Genomic DNA, 16,025 nt, shown 5'->3' on the forward strand with positions numbered 1-16,025 from the left:
AGCCAGCAGGTCGTAGAAGTGCGCGTCGCCGCTGCCGTCGCGTATGATGAGCGTGCAGCCCGTCCCTATCTTCTAAACGATCTATGCTTGGTTCACCCGCCGAACAGATCGTGGATGACTTTGCCGAGGCACGACCCGCCAGGCACTGCCTGCTTCCTCAGTCTAGTAGGCAACCCGACTTTTGGTAGCAATCAATAGTCGTAACAATTTGCTTGTTTGATCGGCCTCTGTGGGCGTGTAGTGTGGCACATTGTGACCTTTGTGATCGAATTGTTGATTGTGAAAGGACGCTTGTGTTCTTGCGTGTTTTGTGTCCTCGCGCTTGTGCAGTGCGTGTGCCATCGAAGGGGCTCCCGAGAAACAAGTCTTTACGAAGTGGCGGCCAGCCTTCTCGGGCAAATCTTGTCATAATTAATCGACGGTGTGAAAATACGCTTTCTTTTCATGTAATTTATGAGTTGGGCGAGTGGGCATATGTGCGCGCATCCGTTCCGAGCATTCAGATTCAGATTTATTTCAACAACACTTGGTTGCCGAGGAGGCGAACAAAAAGGCAATCAAAAGTTGCCTGACGAAGCGTCCGCCCCCTTTACACTCTACCACTGAGCAGTGGGCAGGTTTAACCAAAAAAAACAGATCATAACACCAAAGAGACATTGCATATAACATTATACACGATAACATAAAAAAAACAGATCATAACACCAAAGAGACATTGCATATAACATTATACACGAAAACATCAAAAAAGAAAAAACAAGAAAAAAACAGCACATATTCATTTAGGGTACACAATTTAGAAATGCTGTAAAAAGTATATTCGCGTGCCAACATTGTTGCAGAGAATTGCACATAAAATACAAATATCGGTGTGACTGAAATATAACAAAAGGCAAGAAGAGCTTAACTAGGCCGGCCAAAGTAAGGTTTTCATTTCTAATAAAAAATGAACTTTTCTTTTTTTTTAATATAGGGCGCTGAGGATAATTGCGCTGAGGATAGGCAAGTCAAAATTATGGATTCATTACAACGTGTGGTCAGGGTCAGATATGCGATCCAGGCACGTTAATCAGTCCCCAGGCATTCGTCAATAGAAGCGAGCAGCGGTTCTGTACGTGCAGGCTAGTCCACCTTGAACACGCGAGTGCGTGGCTGCACTCTTTGGAGGGTTACTGCGTCTGCTACGGCCGCTCGTCGCAGCCAAGTGGCGCAGGAGAAGTTGGACCTGGGCGTGGTGCTTCGCGTCATCTGCCACTTCGCTTCTATGTGCTGCCGTGTCGGACGCAGTGGTCCTCAAAAGAGCACAACCATGCGCTCGCGTATCCGTACTAAGCGTGAACGGCCCTGTATTTCAAGACATAATTAGCGAAGGGTACGAGTCTTCGAAAGGCACTAGGATTATATTGCTCACGTTGTAACTAGTAAATTGCACGGGTATCTTGCAAATGTTAGATACTGTGCCTCGCTCGAAGTTCCTCGGAATTGTTTACAAGACACCCTGCGACGACTGCAAATCGGTCTACATCGGGGAGACAGGAAATCTACCGACGCGGCTGGAGGAGCACCGCTATGATGTCAGCAGGAATCAAACAGCCTCAAGTGCTATGGCACAACATGCGCAAACAGGGCGTGAAATTGCTTCGAATAACGTAGAAATCGTTGCCCCTGAAAGAAATTCGTCATCGTGGCTGGAGCTGGAATCCGTAATAATACACTGCTGCATGCTGAATACACTAAACATAACAAATGGATACCTCCACGAGGCCTATGCGAAGTCATTGCGCCAATTATTTAACACTACATCAGCTGCTTCTTTCATAATCGGTCCTTCATTGTGAACGAAGAACCTGCAAGGGTTCTAAAATGTAAATCAACGTGATCAACATGGTCAGTGACCTAAGTCTCTACTAATAAAGGAAAATGGAAATTCCACGACAAAGTGTGCCCTATGCGCCTAAGCTAACGGCAGTTGTGCCCTATGCCTAAAATATATTCCACGAAAAGGCGGCCAGCAGGTTCGGAATCCTTGTTTTGTACCACTTCTCTCAAGCTGTCTTGCCTGAATCCACGCACTTTTTTTGTTGCCAGAAATCACGGGTGGGAGAAAAAAAACATTACAGGGAACTGGTATACTGTAGTGGTGTTCCGTGGGAACACTTCTTTAAGTACTATATCGTGTGGCGATAGAGTATAGCCCCTTTAAAGCACATTCACTTGCCTGCGACATTGAACGTATTTAAGAGATTAGGGTACAGTGTATATTAGCATAATAATATAACAAGCCGCAAATAACATGGTTGATTGCAGCTTATTTTCAATGATTTTATTCCTTGTTTGTATCTTAACTATTCACAATAATGTGCTTTCTTCAGGTTTAAGCTAACTTTCGCAATAACAAGTCACCTTGTAAGATATGTATATAAGCAGAAGTTATGCTGAAAGCAAATTTAACTTTGCCATAAGTGTCGCAAAGACTCAAAATCGGCAAGTGGATATTGGTTGGCTATGCGCATGATAGCCTTAGCTGCCTACGTGCAACAAAACCCAACCCAACACAACGCAACATATTGGTTGGCATCAAAGAAAAGCTTTTGTTCATTTTTATGATTCTTGCTACCGGGCCCATTTTTATGTATGTCACTTGCTATTGAAATGAGGTCCTCGACGTGCGCTTGGCCAGCCAAAATTTCATGGCACTTTGTACACTGCAAACTCTGTGCTTCTGTTATTGTTTGTTGAAGTGCTATTAAAAGAGCTCTTATTGCGTCTTGGGACCAGCTTAACAGGAACGACAGCAACTTGTAGAAGCACAATGCATCCTTCAACTGGGCAATATGATTTTGAAGTTTAACGATTATTTTTATGTTGGGTAGTTTTAATGCGACTCTTGCTGCCTTATTTATTTTACCGCACATTCCAAAACTGTTTACAATTCTTGCTGAAATTTGGGAGTGATATATAGGATGCCAGGCTGTTTTTGATTTTTCAAATCCCCTTTGATGCAAAAATTGTCATGAATCCCTGTGGATATTTTTTTGCTTTACACTAAATTTTTTCTTTCTTTTTACCATTCAGTTTCCACACTAAAGTCAGCCTTGTTTTCTGTTTTACAACATACACTTACTTCCACCTGTGCACTGATGTACAGCTTTTCATCAGCACTACAATGAGCCCTACATTTTATCACGTAATCGTCACATGATTCTGCGTTCTTTCTGCGTCTGCGTTTTTTCAAGTCATACTAATTTATATTTCGATCATTCTTCCCACAAACAAGCAACATTTTCAACCAACTTTCTTTTCCTTCATCGCTGCGATCGCCAATAGCATCACATTCAAGAAAGCTGTAACTGATTTTCTCTGTTAATAATTGTCTGTTCACCCAATTCTCGAAATAATGCTCTTGAGCCTTGAAAATAAGAAAGTAAGGTGATCAAACGAAATATTTTAATGGGTAATTTTTTCAAATTCAAAATTGAATTTCCTTTCGTACAAATACGAGGAGGAGGAGAGAGGTCTGCCTGGTTTTTGGCCCGGCATGCTACTCCAGGTGAGGGTGAACGAAGTGAAGAGGAGGGTGAAAAAGAGAAGAAAACTGAAAAAAGAAATGGTGAAAGGTGAAATCAAGCACACTCAAGAATCACGCACTCACAAGCTCACACACACATGATTGTCAAAGAGTGTCCGCCAAACCCACGGCTCTAAGAAAAATTGAAAATGCTTATGTCCCGTGCGCTCCCAAAGCCGCATCCCTCCAGGGTCCAGGGAGATGCTCCAGGTGCACAGGGCTGTCCGTTAGAGACCAAAATCACCTTAAACTTCGTTGCGGTGGTTTTTAAAAGATTTGTAAGCGGCAGATCAAGACCACACTATAAAAATGGAGCAGCCACAAAAAGCAATTGCTCTAAGTGGCTTTAAAGGGTGACCCAACAGGGGATGACTAATGCAATGTATACACAACACTAAATTAAAAGCATGGGCAAGCCGCCGAGGTGGCTTAGTGGTTATGGTGCTCAGCTGCTTACCCGAAAGACGTTGCTTTGATCCTGCCCTTGTTGGCCTCATTTCAATTAAGATAAACAGCTACAGGCCTTTCAGCTGTGCGATATGTCAGTGCACGTTAAACAACCCCAAGCGGTCGAAATTATCCGGAGCTCCCCACTACAGCGTCCCTCAAAGACCGTGTCGCTTAGGGACAATAAACGCCATAAAACCGAACCATACGCAAGCAGGCGCTCATTCAACTTGGACATAAACTGCAAACACATACTCATTGCGGCATACTGAACAGCAGAACTAAAGCAAGTGATCAGTTGTCCTATATACGGTACAAAAAAATATGAATGAGCAGCAATATTCAAAGACACCATACAATGCATGCAACAAATCATCCATTTAATTTATTGAGAGGGAATGGTAGTTTGATAAATGAAACCCACCTAGTCAAAAAATAGACAAGAACATCAATAGAATCACTAGTAAACAAAATATATTAGGAGTAAAACGAGGTTTCAATCAAAATGGTTCGATACTTTGCATATGACTGCAGTGCAAACACCCCCATTCAAATTAAAGTGGCTCAGAAACACCTTCCGAGGAGAGGACATCAACTTCCTCAATCAGTGCATTGTGTTGTCATGAACACCTGTGCCAAATAATACACTTCTACAAGCAGCAGAAAACCCTCAATCACTGGCGAAAGCTGGAGAGCCCTTCCCGGCGACTTTGTTATGCTGGAACTCTCCTGCGCCGCTCGCATCTACGTATGCATGTTGAGAGATGGCTGTTGGTTAGATTTTTGAGACGTCAAGCAGCTACCATAGCCGCGGCCAATAATGGCCAATAAGCCGCATAGCTCCGGCGGGGCAGGAAGCTCTCCCCCGGAGGTGGGACCGGCAGAGGAGCGGCGACCTTCCAGCGTGCAAAATGTGACGAGATGAGAGAGAAAGGCGCGAAGACACTGAAATTCAAATTTTCACTACAGCTAACTCTGTTTATTCAAAGCGCATTAAAAATTCTTCCTGTGTAATATTCGTGAAGCGGCGGGCTTTAATATCCCAGGCATACAGCAACTTTCGTAGAGCCCCTTTTAGAGCCCCTTTAAGGAATACACGCATGAACGGATGCGAAAGCATCCACGCCTGTGTGTTAGAGAGAGAGAGAAAGAAACAGTATTATTATGACGCAACATGAAGCACTATGCATATACTGTGCCAGGGAAACCAAACCCAACTGGTTCATATCAGCTTGTCCGAAGCTGCGGGTAAGGCTGTAAATGAAAAGCAACGGGGCAGGAGGAAAGGGAACGTTCCAGACTAGCATAGGGATTGGAGCAAATGTGGCATGCAGGAGAGGCTCTGATATGGCAGATGAAAAAATGGCCAGGGGTGAGAGGTGCATCTTAAAAAGGCTGCACTGAAAAACACGAAGATGGGGGTGGAGAGAGGCTTGTCAGGAACAGGAAGGCTGCAGAAGAGATCCTCTCATTTTGCCAGAAGAAGATTATTTTCGTGAATCTGAGCGCTTGATCTGCGGTTACATCTGAAGTATTTTAGGAGCCTTTTTTAGACATAGCGATATTTTTTATGTATATAAAGCATTATATATTTATTGATATTATTAATTCGAAAAACCCTGCAAAGATATCACAGTTTAACCCCCTTAACGGAAGAGATAGGGCCTCACCTTGCACTGATGGTTTGCTCAATGGTCCTGCATAAAAAGTTAACAATTTCAGTTACTCTTTCAGGCTTGCAGCGGGCATGGGAATAAAAGAAAAACAGCAGGCAGGTTCAAGACTGGAAGAACATTACATGTGAGCCCCTAAAATATTTACCTTTCTTAAGCATAATGCCACATATAAACCCAACGACAGCCACCATTAACTCAACACAATAACATGTGCATACTCAAAAAATCTTTACCTGCTACAAAATATCTTCTGAGTTTCTCGAGAGAGGATCTGGGCAGGTAAGAGCAGTTATTTATTATTTATTGGTTTGGTTTATAGTTTATAGGGATTTAACCTCCCCAAAACGACTCAGGCTATGATGGACGCCGTAGTGAAGGGCTCTAGAAATTTCGACCGCCTGGGGTTATTTAACGTGCACTGACCTCGCACAGTACACGGGCCTCTAAGATTTTCACCTCCATCGAAATTCGACCTCTGTGGCCGTGATCGAACCCGCATGTTTCGGGTCAGCAGACAAGCGCCATAACCACTGAGCCACCACGGCGACTTCATATATTTATTTATTAATAATGCAATCCCGGTGCTGGTATTGTAGCAGGGTGGCGTTACAAACTGAGCAGTTTAACAAAATATGCAAAAGTGAACAAAAATAACAGTGCAAGTTGAAGCACTTCTGCACCATTAGGAGTACAACATTAAACATATCCAACACAACAGTTAAATATCAAATGCAATAGAAAGTAGGTGATATGTTGCGAGAAAAATGTCAGCGACGGCTGCAGCACTTCGCTGTTAGTGAGTTTATTCCAATCGGAAATAGTTCGGGGAAGGAATGAGTATTCAAAGCAGCTATTTCGAACGCGAAAAGGTTAAAGTTAGCTGCCGTCGTTGTCGCGTCGCATATCCGGACGAAAAAAACAAGCAAATCAGTGAGCTTCATTCTGTAGTGTCTTTTATTATTTGACACATAAATTTATGTCGTGCACAACGATTTCGCTCAATTATTGTCGGATGGCCAGTTTGGATTATAGAGGTATTACTGATGTACATCGGTAATTGTTATGCACACTATCCCAGTTATAAAGAAGTGTGCGGAAATTAAGAAATCGCTTTGCTGTATCCGCTGTTTCGGTACTTCTAGACTATAGAAAAAAAGACACAAATACCGAAAAATTTAGGCATTAACGGTGGAAAAAGTGACCCCGCGTTCCTTGAACATGTTTCACGAGTGCGGACTTCAGGATCGCGGCCTTTGATGTTGTCCAAATGCGAACCAAAGCTCTGACCGAGCACGGAGTTCCCGAGGTACATCCGTATAGTGTAAACCGCAGTGACGGCCACCGGGGAGGTCACTGGCTTAAGGCACAACCAGCATCGTCGCAATCACTGTCGGAGGCGCTGTCCACCGTGGTCGCTTCCATGACACACAGCAATTTCGTCTGTCATCCAGTCGTCTGTGGGCAACAAGGTCGTCAGAGAAAATGAAATCCATGTGGCCCACACCCGGATGCACATAGTCCAACCCGCTAGCGGACTCCCAGAGCTGATCCAGGCAGAATGTCATGGCGGCACCATCAGCTTATGCGGCGATGTCAACCGTGGCAGCGTTGTCCCCAGCAGGCAACGCAACCGGGCTGCAGCTTCGGGAGAAGTCGGCTTTGGTGTGGTGGTGGCGCGATGGTGTGGTGCTACACGTCCCTCCAGGCTCCGCTTGCAAAGCAGATCGATTTCGCCACAAAGATATTTATGTCAGCCATGCTGTCGACAGTGCGAACATCGATAAGGAGGCGCTCCATCATTCGGCGCTGGTAGTAGGCGTTGCAGATGGCAAAAACCCCTTGGTCTATAGTCTGCAACATGGCAGTGATAGTTGGTGACTGGAAAAAATCATCGACAGTGCTCAAGTGTGCGTTGACGTGATGCGCAGTGCAGTTATCAAGGAACATCAGCACCTTGCGCTTCCTTAGGAAAACCACTTTGTCGAAGTCGGCGAGCAACTTGTCAAAAATAACTCGCGTCACCCATGCCCTCTTGTTGCTCACGCATGTCACTGGCATAGAGAGCACCTTGGCGAAGCCGCATGGTTTCTTGGCTTTGCCAATGACTAAAAAGCATTGCTTGTCCGAACCATCCATTTCCGCGCCGATCAGCACAATGCTCCTGTTTCTGCTGGCTTTTCTTCCCATGCGTTAGACAATTTCTGGTCGCGAGAGACTTCAATGACAACAGTTGGAAGAACAGACCTGTTTCAGCTGAGTTGCAGATGTCTTTGTCGGAATACGCAAGAATTCGGTCGTGATTCTTGGCCTTCCAGTGCTGTAGTGATCCATCGGCAACGGTCGCGGCCTCCCCAACGATGTTTTTAGATGTAAAGTTGAGCCTCTCTTTGAACTGCTGGAGCCCAAATTCCCTGTCTGGAAGTCTTCGTGCCCGAGAGAGAGAGAGAAGCCGAAATCCTCGGCCTTCGCCAGCATAATGGCTTCATTGAGTAGGATGCCCTTTGATCGTGCATCCAAGAGCAACTTGTAAAGTGTGGCTTCTAAGTCGCCGTATGTGGCGCACCGGAGCCTCTTTCGGTCCGCGCTGCAAACGCCGTGGATATTGCTTTCGTTCTTGATTATCCTTGTAAGTGTGGACTGTGCGATTTTATGTTTCCGTGCCATATCACTCTTTCTGAAGTTTCGATGCACTTTGTCCAGAATGGCGCACTTCCGCTCCACCTTTCTCTTCACCGTTCAGGTGCTGGAGCCCGTGAGACTGGACATAGCCGAGAAATCGAGGACCCACAGGGGATCCCCTTTCTCAGAACAAAGTCTGTTCTGAGGAAGGAGATAATGGAGAACGTCCCTTGTCTAAAAATTGTCCAGGCGAAGTCGGGCGTCCTGAGATTAAGGTAAGAAGTGGAACAAAGGAAGGAACGATGGCGTAAGAATGAGTGACCAAGTCACGCACGAGCCCGCGTTATAGCGCTTGGTGTGTCGAGAATCGACATGGCAGAAAATCAATAACCATCAATGGCTGCCAAGTCGACCGCTCGACATGAAGTCATGAAAAAGAACATATTCTCTCTTCATTTTTACTCTTTTTTCTACGCCGCGCTGCCTGCTAAACGCTGTTCAAGGACGGCACCACGGGACGACGCAACATGAGGGCGGCAAGCAAAGTGATGCAGTGAAGCAAACTATCACATCACCAGAGAGCAGGTGACGCAGTGAAGGTTGAGTGATGTTAAGTCAAGTTTTGCTCTTATTTTCGCAGAAACATTTGCCTTGAAGGCGTGAACATATTCTGATTGATAGATTATTTTTCAGTTGGTATGAAATCTCTTTGCTAAATCAGCCGACGCGCTTTTATCTACTTCAATAAATCCGGACCCAAATTGTACCTTAAATGCAAAATTGGGAATGGGAAACTGAAATTCCTTCGTTATAACTGCTATTTCGCTGTAAGTAGTTTCTCTATAACTGGGCTAGAGTATACGTATCGTGCCGCCATCTTTAAAACCTTGAACCTATTCTGGTAAAATAAGCCCGCTTCACTTTTACGATGTAATCATCGTGCTCTTGAAAACATTCTGATCTTTTTCGTTCATGGCTTTCAGGAAAATGTGTGATATCGTCTGAAAGGCTTTTATATAAGCCACTATTCATGGCAAGGAAAATAATGCTTTGAGAACAATTGGCAAATTTACCTGTTTTTCATTCCGTCACAAATACTAGAAAAATTCTGATTTGATTGCACGACAAAATTTTGTAACATTTTGTGCTCTTTCGAATCGTCAATATGGCTGTAGTATTACAGCAGTTTAAGCTCGATAACTTCAAGTGCTTGGTTTTCCAGCGCATTGACAGTACTGTTTTGCTCACAGATAAAGCACAGTTTGAGACAGCGATGGATTAGACGCAGGAAAACATATATTATTGGACTGAATGCTTTTCTGAATTGTGATTTCGGTTAACAAACAAGAAAATGGTCTGTTTCAGGATTCTTTTAAAGGCTTATTGATAGAGTAGTATTTTTACTTAACCATTGTTTTCTCTCCTACATCTGTATACCAATAGAACATGTGAACTGAATCAATTATCTTCACATATTTTTTGATAATATAATAGTAGTTTATAATGACGTGACCACTTCATTTATGTTTAAAAAACTTTACGGAAGATTCTGTGCTATGCTCTTCATTGTGCAACATTTGGCAAGTATCCATGGGAAGAAAACAATGTAAAAATTCAGATGTAGCACCCTTGGATAAGGTATCACAATATTTATTTCATGCCCTTTATGTTGATATTGCCATGTGGACAAAATAGCTTGAAGAATGTTCGAAATGTTTTTTTAATAGCTATGTTATATCATCAAGTGATCGAATTTTCCCGTTTCTAGGTCTTACAGCTTTCTATTGACTTTTTTGCAAACAGTTACTGATCAGTGCTTTTAGAAATCAAACTTTTTAACAAAATCTACTTCTCATCTAAAGTTGCAGAACTGTAGAGTTTAGCTTGTACAGGAAGACAACGCACTGTATTATATGTGCCTGGCAACTTCGATGGGTCACCCAATGAGCTCTTTATTGTGACATCGGAGCACAGCCTAAAGGTACAACTGAAATTGCAGTATTAATCTACAATGTTTCACTTCACTGCCACTCGCAGTCTTCTGGCAATGAAAAAGCCGCTTTCAGTGTTCATGTGTGCGTGCAAGTTAAATGAAAGTGCCTTTCTCAGACGGAATCTTGGGAAAGAACATAAATAAGGTGAGACTGAAAATGTTTAACCACAGCACAACACAAACCATGTCATGCAAAAGCAATCCTACTTGATAGCACACTTGTTGCAAAATCACAATCCCACTTTGAGTGCACTAGGATCAGTATTATTGCCATGTTTCGAAAAGAAAAAATGTGTGCTTGTTGTGCCTGGAATATTGGTTCCTGGTAGCTTTTGCTTCTTTTGATTCTTCTTTTGCTTCCTGCTGCGGTAATTATATATTCGGCCTTATCTGATGTATCTACAACTGTCAGGCTGTTTGTATTTTTTAATTTAGAAATGTGTGAATCGGATACGAATAGGAAAGAGGTCTGGTACTACATTGTCAGGCAATTATGCCTTTTCATCAACGTATAAACAGAACGAGTGGAGTACATTTTATTTTTTTCTGCTGAATAAATAACCTGATTTGAAAGTTTGCAAGCATTGTTCCGAACATATTGATTTATGATTGGTTTATACTTCAATCTCGGCATTTAAATTCTTCTACATGGGCTACTGGCACTTATTGTGCTGTCTGCATTAAGTTTTCGGTGAGCACAGGTTGATCTGGAACATATATTCTTCCATGCTTTACCTTTATTGAGGTACAATATATGCTTTACATAGTTTTATTGCCTCAGCAGCTTTAATAACAACAAACGTCAAGAGATTTCTGTTGTATTGCAGGTGTAGGACTGAATGACACTTCTCAACTCATGTTATGCCTGTACCATGTTGCCTGTCTTCCTATTTTATTCCTCTTACGTCCCATACACGTGTTGTCTTATGCAACATGCATGTAACATGAAAACTGAAACTACGAAGCAAAACAAACTAAAAGTGAACAGGAACTGGAACTTCTGCAGTTACAAGAGCGACACAACATATTCTCCCACCTTTTAAGAATGAACGTTGCCAAGTCTAAGAGTCCAACTTGAAAAGAGTCCTTCAACCAAGAAGGCCAATGTGATTTGCGAGCAGACTTCCGGCTTGCCTGCTGCACTTTGCCTTCCTCTACGTGTTCTGAAGTCGCCCGTCCATCCTTCAAGCTCTCAGATTGCTGCACTGAGTCTTCGTTCAAATCTTGGAAGGTGGGAGGACTTGACGTATTGGGAATTCCCGTTAAGAGATTAGTTGACATACACTCCTGTTCACATCTTGGTCGGTGTCGTATCGTATCGCGATAAAAGTTATCATGATGTCTGCTCGTGGCTTGTCGCGCTCTTTATGCCTTACTGCACATGCGCCAGTAGGTCACGATATGTATTTAACCTCGTACGGATGCCATTCACGGGGGTTGTTGGTTTGAGTCTGCCAGAGAGCGCCTCACAATAAAGATTCCCGTTCCCTGGACGCCATCTGGTTCCAACAAGTGGCGACGAGGAAGGGATGGCCGAGGACAATCCAGAATTCCGAATGACCGCGACCGTCGGGAACCTACCAGAGTTCCAGCCGGAAAGTGGCAACGTCGAAGTCTACCTGGAGCGCTTCGAATTGCTCGCGGCTTCCAACAGCATCAAGGATGACAAAAAACTGCGAGTTTTCTCAACTGCTCTTGGTGGAAAGGACTATATCTCAAGTGCTCTAAAGAAGCACTACGCTCCCAAACGCTCACTTGTCAAAGAGCGCTATCGGTTAAGCTAGCGCAAGCAAGAAACCCAACAGACAATCGCGGACTTCATAGTCGAATTGAAGAGAGAGCTTCAGCCTGCCAATTCAGCACATTTCTGAGCGAAGCTCTGCGGGATCGGCTTGTCGCGAGATTGCGTTCTGAAGCCATGCGGTGCCGACTGTTGGCCCTTCTTGATGATGAAATAACATAGGACCGAGCGAGCAGTGCTGCCAAAGCCATGGAAGCTGCAAGCCAGGACACCAAAGACATACTCAAATCGCCATCAGAAAAACCGCTTCGTCGGAGAGCAGCAAATCTACTGGAAACGAGAGGCATAAAAACAGTGTAAAGGTGATACCAGAGGAACGCCTGTCAAGGAATGAGAAAGAGCGAGTCCGGTTTGGAAGACGTCACAAGGGACGAAATCTCAAGCTCACCGATGTGCAGGTCAACACGCACCGGCGGGCTGCTCTTTTGCAAATAGCCGGTGGTACAAGTGTAAAAAGAAGGGACACCTAGCAGAAAAGTCGAGAACTAAAGTAGTGCACTCTGTAGAGCCGGATGACAGCAATACTGAGCTACTTTTTTCACATAACGAAAAAGCTGGTGCACCTGCTATTGTCATTGTGGTTACGATAAACGGCAGATATATTCGCATAGAAATTGATACAGGAGCAGCTATCTCAGTCAGGTCATAGGTCGAGTGGGCGACACTTTGCTAATGCAGGTTTAAGAGCAGCCAATGTGAAATTGGTGGCATTCAACAGCACGCCTATGCCTATTCCTGGAGTTATGGAAGTCAAAGTGCAGTATAAAGATCAGTGTTTCGAGCTGCCTCTAGTTATTGCAAAGGAATCAGTGGGCGCGAGAATGCGCACGTTGTTCTAATAAGAGTGGCTTTCTTAGATTAGAATCAATTGGCACGAGATCATGTCTATGCAGGCGGTGGAAAGTGGCATGCCCCTCGCAAAAAAATATAGGGATATGCTCAACTCAGGTGTTGGCGCTATCAAAGGTTTTAAAGCAAGAACTGTGTTGAAAGAAAATGCGCGCCCAGTGTTTCGTAAAGCAAGGTCAGTTCCTTACGCTTTAAGTGTGCATGTCGAACAGGAATTGTCAAATCTAGAGAAAGCCACCCTCATGTTTCAGGTCAGGCATAGCCCCTGGGCAACGCCCCTGTTCATAGTCTCTAAAAAAACAGAAAGGAGCTCCGCTTTTTCGGTGATTACCGGATCACCGCCAACCCAATAATTAAGGTGGACCATTTTCCCTTGTCGCTGCCTGAGAATATTTTGGCACTTTACAAGGCGAAACAATGTTTCCTGTCCTCGACCTGTCTAAGGCGTATCTCCAGCTCGAGCTAGACGAGCAAGCTCAAGAACTGCTTACAATCAGCGCACACTTGAGCCTTTTAAGGTTCTGTCGCTTGCCGTATGGCGTAGCTTCTGCACCTGCAGTGTTCCAAGCAGTCATGGACCAAATACTGCATGGTATGCCGGGTACGGCCAGCTACTTGGATGACTTAGTCATGACAGACGAGAACTAGAAGCAGTCCTACGGAAGAGTAAAGCATGTTCTATGGCGCCTGAGGGAACACAGTGTGCGAGTGCATAAAAAAGCGTGCGTTCTTTCAGCCGCGTATAACGTACTTTGGACATGTCATTGGTAAAAATTTGTTGATCCCACGCCGGAGAAGATGGTGGCCGTTAAAAATACGCATACATCGACCAACGTGACCCAGCTGAAGGCCTTTTTCGTCATGGTCAATTTTTACGCCAAATATTTTCCAACCTTGGCAACTGTCCTTTGAACCACTGCACAACTTGCTCCATAAAGAAAGCAAATGGCACTGATCGCGAGTGTGACGAAGTTTTTATATTATGTAAACAAATGTCTTAAAAAAAGTCTTGCAGCTTTACGATGTGAAAAAAATTCAGATTGCATGTGATGCTTCTCAGTACAGGCTGGGCGCAGTACTGTCGCACGTCGAAAATGCAGTCAAAAACCAGTAGCTTTTGTCTTGCGGTCATTGTCTGTATCTGGGTGGAACTACAGCCAAATAGAAAAGGAAGCCCAAAGCATTGTGTTTACAGTGAAAAATTTCACAAATACCTTTACGGACGAGTGTTTAACGTCTTAGATAGATAGATAGATATGTTTATTTGAGTGTGCCTCAACAGCTAAGTGGCCTAAACGAGCGCACACTAGGTCAGATACATCAAAAACACCACTTCAAAAGATTTAAAAGCAGGCACGAAAACAACAATTAGGCAAATATGTCCATGTCATTAAACGTTTTGTTATATAAGATTTGTAAACGAGTCATTGGACAGATGGCGTGCAAATCGGGATAAAATGCGTCGAAACATTTTGCAGCTTTTGCATGCGGCACACGAAAATTCAGCGACATCAGTAAGGTCCCACAGTTAAAGTAACCGCGCACGACGTTTTGCAGAAACTGCATGTCACGTATGCGTCGCCTGTCGCCAAGGGTAGACATATTGAGGTCTGCCAAGAGAGAATCATAGTCGTAGAAACGACGGCGACCAATATATCTATCATAATAGATGCGTATAAACTTACGCTGGACATTTTCAATTTTCGTGCAATAGGCGACAGATACGCTATTCCAGGCTACTGACGCGAACTCAAGACGCGGTCTCACAAGGGCACAGTATAGAGTGCGTAGGCATTCGTGCCGTCGAAATTTTTTTGTTAATCTAGAAATAAGACCAATATGCCTCAATGCACGTAACACAATTGAATTTACATGCAGTCTAAAATCAAGCTTTGAATCAACAACAACACCAAGGTCTCGTACATGAGCCACGCGAGAAATCTCACCCGCCAAAAGTGTGTAATCAAACGTAACTATGTCGCGTTTCCTAGTTAGAGACAGAACGGAAGTCTTCTTAATATTCAGTTTTAGGCGATTCATCAAACACCAATTCTCAACGTTGTTAATGTCAGCTTGCAATTGGCGGCAGTCCTCAATATCTCCAATATTACGGAATAATTTGAAATCATCTGCGAAGAGCAAAATTCTCGAGTTCTTGACATGTAACGGCAAATCATTAATAAACACTAAAACCAACAGCGGTCCTAAGTTGGAGCCCTGAGGCACTCCCGAAGATGACAGAAATTCGTTGGACACACAGCCGGAAAATCGTACCGTGTTACGGCGGCTGCCAAGGTAGCTTTTGAGCCACCTGCAGTATATGGGGCAAAGTCCGTATCTTTCCATCTTCATCAGAAGTACCTCATGGGAAACCAAATCGAAAGCTTTAGTCATGCCAAAGTAGACTGCATCTACCTGACCACGATTAAATACATGTGGCCCAGTATAATCAAGAAAGCTGCATAAATTCGTTTCCACAGAGCGACCTTTCAAAAAACTGTGCTGAAGAATCGAGATCTTCTGTTTGAAGTATGAGCCATGCGTTCGCACATAATCATTTCAAAAACTTTCGCAAAAGAACAAATTAGTGACACAGGACGAAAGTTGTTTACATCACAAGCATCGCCAGACTTGAATACAGGAACAACTACTGACAACTTCCAATGACGAGGGAAAACACCAGTTCGCAACGATAAGTTGAACAAATGCGCCAAAACAGGGCCGAAAATGTCAGCGCATCCTTTGATTATGAAGCTGGGAATTTCATCAATTCCTGTTGAAAGTTTTGGCTTAAGTTTCTGAATCGCCGAAAGAACCTCATGCTCGGTGACAATATCATAAGCTAAACAGTCAGCGCTGTCTTCAAGAGTGATAACAGCAGTTGTGTTATCATGGCGCACAAAACAAGAGCTGAAGTGATCAGCAAAAGCTTGGCACACATCTTGATGTTTAAAACGGATGCCATCGCGCGTCTTTATCACAGAAGCACTAACCTTATCATTTCTTTGCTTGCGCACAAAATCCCAAAAACTGCTTGGTTCCTTTTTAAAGTTCTGTTCGAGAAGTCTGTGG

General features: G+C 43.8%; 1 pseudogene; it reads left to right on the forward strand.

The window, feature by feature from the left end:
* Nucleotides 1–11,859: 11,859 nt before the first annotated feature.
* On the forward strand, nucleotides 11,860–12,393 carry LOC144125086 (uncharacterized; annotated as a pseudogene).
* The last annotated feature ends 3,632 nt before the right edge of the window (nucleotides 12,394–16,025 follow it).

Source organism: Amblyomma americanum, chromosome 1 (genome assembly GCF_052857255.1).
Source record: "Amblyomma americanum isolate KBUSLIRL-KWMA chromosome 1, ASM5285725v1, whole genome shotgun sequence".
NCBI lineage: Eukaryota > Metazoa > Arthropoda > Arachnida > Ixodida > Ixodidae > Amblyomma > Amblyomma americanum.